This window comes from Pygoscelis adeliae, unplaced genomic scaffold (assembly GCF_000699105.1).
Source record: "Pygoscelis adeliae isolate BGI_AS28 unplaced genomic scaffold, ASM69910v1 Scaffold171, whole genome shotgun sequence".
NCBI lineage: Eukaryota > Metazoa > Chordata > Aves > Sphenisciformes > Spheniscidae > Pygoscelis > Pygoscelis adeliae.
The window spans coordinates 4,659,055-4,666,725 of NW_008824186.1; the positions used below are offsets into that span (position 1 = coordinate 4,659,055).

The 7,671-nt window shown below is 40.8% G+C and overlaps 1 protein-coding gene across 1 annotated transcript in view; it reads left to right on the plus strand.

The window, feature by feature from the left end:
- The first annotated feature begins 6 nt into the window (after positions 1 to 6).
- Positions 7 to 7,671, plus strand: part of CCDC34 (coiled-coil domain containing 34) — a 25,431-nt gene continuing 17,766 nt past the window's right edge. Inside the window, exons 1-2 of the mRNA XM_009334521.1 lie at positions 7 to 74; positions 3,903 to 4,035. The gene's annotated coding sequence lies outside the window, so the exon portion shown is untranslated. The remainder of the gene's footprint in view (positions 75 to 3,902; positions 4,036 to 7,671) is intronic.

Consider the following 7,671-nt stretch of genomic DNA (forward strand, 5'->3'; position numbering starts at 1 on the left):
GCGTCCCGCCCCAGCTCCCCGAGCGGCGAGGAGGAGGAGCGGGCGGCGGCCTCGCGGAGCCGGCGCGGGGATAGGTAACCCCTGCGTCTGGGCCCAGGTTCGAGCAGGGAGCTTGGGGCCGCCCCTTGCGTGAGGAGCCGGACTCCCGTGCTCGCCTCCCTCCGCTTGAGGCCTTCGTTGGGGACGGAAGATTATTTCACATAAGCGTAATTTGTTTGCATAGATAAGCGCTTTAGGCACCTCGTTCCCTTTTTACGATATCTTGAGAAGTCGCAGGTGATGGCAGTCTTTTCTGTGGGCAGTTGAGTATTTTCATGGGTTTGTAAACTATCTAGAAGCTGTTGACCTGGGCCTCAGGGTGTTTGCAAGTTAAAAAGCTACAGCCGTTCCTGTCAGCCTTTTAAATGTTCTTAGAGACTAAAGGGCTATTTTGCCTAGTGTATATAGCTATATCCAGAGTCAGTTTTGTGTGTATGCATTGCACAGTTCTTGTTCCAGTGGCTTAATTTCATTCCCTTTTAATTATATGCAAACTTAATTTGCCTTCTTTCCCTTGGGATCTCCTCTGCCTAACAGGAGAATAATTTTTGTTCCTGCCTTTAAAATAGAAGGGGAAAGAGCCGGGACTGCCTGTCTCATTCTGGGATACGACCTTTGCAATGGAAGTGTCACAGATCTGCGCAGTAACTGATGGTGGATGTAACTAGCAAGACTGAACTGAGCTAAAAGTGCCAGTGGGGGTAAGGGAAGGACAGCTGAGCTTCACGGGGTGCAGGGTTCCCAGGTCGTTCTCAAACTTCCACGCAGAGTAGTGAAGGAATGTGGACCACACTGAACTTTTCTTACAAGCATTTGTTGAAAAAGGTGCTAGAAGTCCAGGGAAAGTGTTCAAATGGAAGCTTCAGAGTGCAAAAGGTATTAGCCAGTTTATAGTCCCTCCTGTTTCAGGTTTTCTGTTACCTCTCCTTTTACTCCTTCCCAATAAGCAATTTTGTTCACGTACCTTGTCAGCTCAAACTACTACATGTCTTTGCAGCTTGAGATGCTACTTGAAACAGCTCTCAATTTTTGGGCCTGTTGCTGCAGTATTCCCTGGCAGCGGTAAGATGCAACTGAAGACAACCTCTGTTAGGGCCTGAGTTAGAACAATCTCATGAAACTGCGGGCACAATATATACTTCACTCATGCAGACACTGCATCTGAATAATACTGCTGCTGTGTTGTAGTAAGTGTCTACCAAATGTTCATATAGCAGCTTCCGTGTATAACTGCCAAGATCTCAAAAGTGTAATAATAAAAAACACTTCTTCTTACACAGCCACTACCCCCCTACATATGCACATGCTCTCTCAAAGAGTCTTTTTGTTGTTGTTGTCCTCTTAAAACTACACAAAAATTAGCCGGAGGCGGACATTTAACGTGGGAAATGCAATATTTGCAAAAGAGAGAGGCTGAAAATGAGGCTTTGTGAAATGGTGTTAGGCATTTTCATACTTTCATTATGGATCAGTGTAATGTTTGATGGTGCGACTTAAGTGACTACATGGTAAATGATAATCACAGTGTTTTCTATTACTCAGACTTCAGTTCTAATGCCAAATGTATCTAATTTGATTTAAGATACTTATTTAAAAAGAAACGTGCACTTGAGAATGTGGCGCTTTACGAAGTCTGTTATTTTAATTATTCTGAGGAAGGTCGTAGCTGTGAACATGCTAGCATTTCAGAAAATGATCCCATGAAATTCAGGGTCTGTGTGGCTCGAAATACATCATCAGTGTGCCAGGGAGAGTGCGACCGGTGGCTGGGATGCACACTGAGAAGGATTGAGTTCCAGTCTGTGCTCCGGTGCAATCTGGGAGCTTTAGACACAGTACTGCAGAAGAAGAGAAATGTTTCTCCTAACAGTTCTTCGTATTGAGCTTGTGTTTTCCTCTGTTTAAACTTTATTTTCTGTTATTTCTTACTTGTATACAGTAAGTTTTTAATTTATTACTGTGAATTATTTTTTGAGAAGTTAACAGCTTTAACTTTATAACTACTGATACAAGAAAACACATAGTAAATATTATTTTTCTTAATTCATTCCTTCCACTAGTACTTTTTCTCAGGTTGGTCTAATATGTCAGCATTATTCTAGTGCAAGGTGCCATAATGCAAATCGTGCACAGCAAAAGAATGTATTGAGGAAGTATCCCTGCCCAAAATGTCAAGTCTGGACAAAGTTGCGTTGGTTTCCTGAATTTGAATGCACAATACTTTTATCCTTATCTTCAATAAACTTTCAGAGAGTTATTTTCTAACAAAATGTGTTACTATGCATTCTTAAGTTGCATCCCTTATTATATGTACCTGTTTAAGAACTGTCTCTGTTAAATTTTTGGGCTTTGTTAACGCTGTAGCATAAAAGCCCTAGGGTGCAGCAGAATGTGTTGGACGATGCTGGGCTTGGGAGTGCTTGGCCTGTGCTGCTTCTGTCCGTGCACTGTCTGTGTGTCAGGGTGTGCTGTCAGTTCCGTTGTGCTACATCTCTGTGGCAGCACAGTATAAAGAGGGTTGGGGGCTGATTCTGTGTGGGGAAAACAACCCTTTTCCAGGGTAGTTTCAGCATGAATCGGTTCCCCTGGACGTGTCACAGCTTGACCAGCGAACAGTCATGTTAGCGCACACACATGTGGGTAACAACAATGGAGGAAAGTGGGACAAAACTCCTTAGCACTGACATTGTCCCCAGATGCTTTGTATCGCAGAAATATATTCTAAAGATTACTGGGGCATAAAATGTTTTGCAACAGAGTATTGCTGTTCCCTGTGAATACGTAATACTTTTATATTGATAACTTATTGATAATTTATATTGAAAACCAGATATCTTATGCTTAAAAGATTTCTTTCAGAAGCATTAACATAATATGCTTGTTTGGATGCCTCTTCTGTAGCTTGAATTCAGCAAACAGAATTACTCACTGTAGGGAAGTGTGTACGTAGGTAGGTATTTCCAGAGCCCATACGTCCATATAAATACTAAAGTGAAGACTAGTTTCAATGTTTTGTTGTTAAGAAAAAATTCTGTATAAGACAGAAGAAATCTTATAAAGAAATCTATTGGCATGTTTTCAATTTTTGTTCACTTAGAGCCTAATATACTGTCTTACTTATGAGATAGTACATGTATAAAATATTATAAAAGATATTTCTGGCCTGGGGCTAGGATTGCTGCATTATTCATGAGTAAAGAAGTTATGAGTGAGTTATGCAAGGTATCCTATTAAAAGTCTAATAGAACCTTGTATAACATCGTCAAGTATTGTACGCAAGCCATATTTCTTAAGTATGTTTTCTGTGAAAGCTTTTTAGGGTGGAAAACTTTACCTATTAGAGCAAATGGACTCTTAATGCTGAGGCTGCCGGATATCATGAATCCAATTCTATAGGACTTGAAGGAAGAAAAAATATTCTTGATTATCCTTTGCTCGTGCTAAAGACCACTTGATACATGGAGCCTCTCTGTGACCAAGGACAGGATGTTAATGTTAAATCTCTGATTTCCCTTGGTTTCCTTATGTGAGAAGGAAGGTGATACTCTGATGTTTCTGGTGTTAGCTTTTGTTTAGTTCATAAAAGGTAATGCTTGAATCTGTTCCACAGTTTGGAACAGGGGGAAAAAAAAATCTCTAACAAGCTAGAATTTAATAAGTAGAATGTAAGGGGGATGGTCAGAGGTGCACTATAAATGCCATTTATCCGTTCTGGAGATTACTAAGCAAGTAGAAAAATGATGTCATTGTTGTCACAATAGGCCATAAAAGAAATGTCATTTTTCAAGGCAGTAGCACTGCTTAACTTTTCAATCAAATATATTACAGATAATATTCTTTTACATTTCTTGTTTTTAATTCAGGAAGGCTGAAGACTCTGAAATAGCAGGGGGGGAGAAAGAGTCACCTTTGAAAGATAATCTTTCACCATGGGAAGAATGGTTCATTGGCAAAGAGAAGGAACTACGTGCCCGCTTACAAGCTAGAGCTACAGAGGTGAATACATCCGATTGGCTTGATGTTAAGTCTAATAGAAGGTAGCAAGTACAGGAATTTTTTTTTTTTTACTTTTGGTTGTGGAAATGCAAGTAGTTTTGTCCATTATTTTTTAGTGTCTTGGGCCGCCATAGTGTTTGGTTTAAACGATGCTGACATGATTCATGCTATGTGCATTCTCTTTTGCTAAATGTTATGCTTCATTGAAGTGGTGCTATATAATATTTTGCTTATCCAACTGTCAGGTAATGGTTCGAGTTTAAAGGATTAAAACATATTTATGTAATTGGTACCTTGATTTTCATCATGGGTACATATGCTTGCATGTAGGTAGTAAAACACGACAGGGCGTGTGCTGGGTGTAAGTATGCCAAGCTACTTGGTTAGATATGAGGCACAATGTTGTTACCCGCTTAGTGTGTAATTATGCAACTGTTTGGTGTTCTTTCCCAGGATAGGTTTCCCTGTCCCAGCATTTTTTTTCCTCCTTCTATCTTTTGCCCCCTTGCAAATGAACAGTTCTTGAATACTGGGGCTGGGGCAGAATTAAGTGAGAGAGCTACCTCTTTTCTTGATTAATAAGTGTGGTGGGTTGATGCTGGCTGGATGCCAGGTGCCCACCAAAGCCACCCTAGTGCTCCACCTCCTTAACTGGACAGGGGAGAGAAAATATAACAAAAGGCTCGTGGGTCGAGATAAGGACAGGGAGAGATCATTCACCAGTTACCGTCATGGGCAAAACAGACTTGACTTGGGGAAATTAGTTTAATTTATTACTAATTAAATCAGAGTATAATAATGAGAAAATAAAACCGAATCTTAAAACACCTTCCTCCCATCCCTCCCTTCTTCCCGGGCTCAACTTTACTCCCGAATTCTCTACCTCTTCCCCCCCAGGTGGTGCTGGGGGACGGGGAATGGGGGTTGCGGTCAGTTCATCTCATGTTGTACCTGCCCCTCCTTCTTCCTCAGGGGGAGGACTCCTCCCACTCTTCCCCTGCTCCAGTGTGGGGTCCCTCCCATGGGAGACAGTCCTCCATGTGAGGAGGACTCTCAGGAGGACTCTCCAATGTGAGTCCTCCCCACAGGCTGCAGTTCTTCATGAACTGCTCCAGCGTGGGTCCCTTCTACGGGGTGCAGTCCTTCAGGAACAGACTGCTCCAGTGTGGGTCCCCCACAAGGTCACAGTCTTTCTCCATGGGTCCACAGGTCCTGCCAGGAGCCTGCTCCAGCATAGGCTTCCCACAGGGTCACAGCTTCCTTCGGGCACGTCCACGTGCTCTGGCGTAGGGTCCTCCACGGGCTGCAGGTAGATATCTGCTCCACCATTAACCTCCATGGGCTGCAGGGGGACAGCCTGCCTCACCATGGTCTTCACCACGGGCTGCAGAGGAATCTCTGCTTTGGTACCTGGAGCACCTCCTCCCCCTCCTTCTTCACTGACCTTGGTGTCTGCAGAGTTGTTTCATGTATTCTCACTCCTCTCTTTGGCTGCAGTTGTGCAAGTTTTTTTTTCTCCCCTTCTTAAATATGTTATCAGAGAGGTGCTACCACTGTTGCTGATGGGCTCGGCCTTGGCCAGCAGTGGGTCCATCTTGGAGCTGGCTGGCCTTGGCTCTATCAGACATAGGGGACGCTTATAGCAGCTTCTCACAGAAGCCACCCCTGTAGCCTCCCCGACTGCCAAAACCTTGCCACGCAAACCCAACATGTTTGTAGTTGCAGTTGTTTAAATGATACTGTTGTTTAAAATCAAATTGGAAGTATTGGGTAGTGGTTAGAACAATCATATCAAAGTTAGATCATTTCTCACTTTAGTTACTGATTTAGTATTTGACCTTGAGCAATGTCCTAAACATTCTGTGATTCACTTTATCTGTGAAGTGAATATAACGTACAGCTGTTTTATGTGGGCTACCTCACATTGTTTATAAAACACCCACCGCTGGAAGGTTCTGGAACAGTCTTTTAGAGGTCAGCATAACACCAAAATAGTTTGTTAAACTTGAGGAATATGATCTGATCCGTTAATATTCACCACACGTTTCATGACTTCCCGTTTAGATTCCAATTTGGTAATCGTCTCTCCCTATTTTGACTTTTAAGTACAAAAAATGAGCCAAAGTAATTTCTGGTGTCACGTAGAAAATGTGGTTTGTGTATGGAGTTCTCATGTGGTCTTGATGAGGAACCAAAACAATTTATTCCTGTGTATCACACAATAGCATTTATACAGTACTAAATGTAATCTATATGTAATTTATATTATGTAATTTATACGAATGTAAAGATGTCTCAACTATATATTAAGAGCAGTCATAGGACAAGGATTACTTAAAGCTGTGTAGAAATCAGTGGAATAGGTAAATGTTTTATTTTTATTTTGTAAGATTTTTGAAAACATTAGATGTTAAACTGCAATATAGGCAACTCAAATAGCTTATATCAGGGGAAAAAAGTCAATCAACCTTCTTGTAAGATGCCAGAAGAGAACAAAGTATGCGATTGTGATATAAAAATGTATTACTACATTTGCATATAAAAAGTATTCTAAACTGATATCCTAAAAAACAACCGTGAAGTCCTAGATCTTTTGCTGACAGCAGCACTGAGTCTGCCCTGAATGTCGGAAATGTGGATAAACTTCTGGAGTGGATAGTGGATGGGGTCTTCTAAGGTACTTATGGTGCCATCATCTTTTACAGAAACCAGGGTCCCTGCAATATAGATGTCTCGGAACTCAAAGGTGGTGTTAGTCGCTGTAACTTTGCCTCAGTACAGCAACAACTATATTTTCAAACCATGTCTGTATTGTGAGTGTTTTCTTTGAGCTCTCTGTAGGCTCCTTTTTTTTTCTTGATGTCTTACTAAATTGAAATTCAATGTCCTAAGAAGAGGGGGTTCTCTCTGAAACTGACTGCAGTGTAAGGACCATAAAATCAGTTTCATGGAAATAATTCCATCTGTCTATGTTTGAAGGTATGAATTTTCATTGAAAAATAGCACTTTGTGCTAATGCTATTTTTCATGTCTAGCATGAAAAATAGCTAGCTTCACTGTTAGAGAAGCTAGACATCTCAAATTGTCATCTTAGTCGTGTTTTTTCTTTACTGATTCATTTCCTTGGAGAGAGATAAGTGATTGCATATATACTGTATGTCCTATAAAGATACTTCGGAATTTCTTCTCTCATCTTCAAAATAAAGCTCCTGTTTCAAAGTTTGCTAAAATCTGCAATAATTTTGTCTTTAATAAGCTTTGGGTTAAGCCCTAAGGTTCCTGTAGTTCTGGTACTAAAAATCACGAGTAATATTTCACTTAGCTTTTGATGCCTTCCTGAATGCAGAGCAGTACACTGTAAATTTTAGGTGTTGTAGAAAAGTACTGCTGCAAATGAAGGTTCCGCTGACTGAAAGGGCATTTAAATAAGCTGAGTGATTTGTTATGTTGAATTGTTTCCAAAGCCTAATTAAAACACCTATTTCCAGTTCATATTCTAAAAATTATACATCTCCATGTATAATTTTGTATTGTATTATGTATTCCATAATGTTATGCTTCCAATCATCGTCCATCTTTTCTAAAACCTTAATGAAGAATTTCAAAATCTAATGCTTACATTGTTTTAACTGCAGC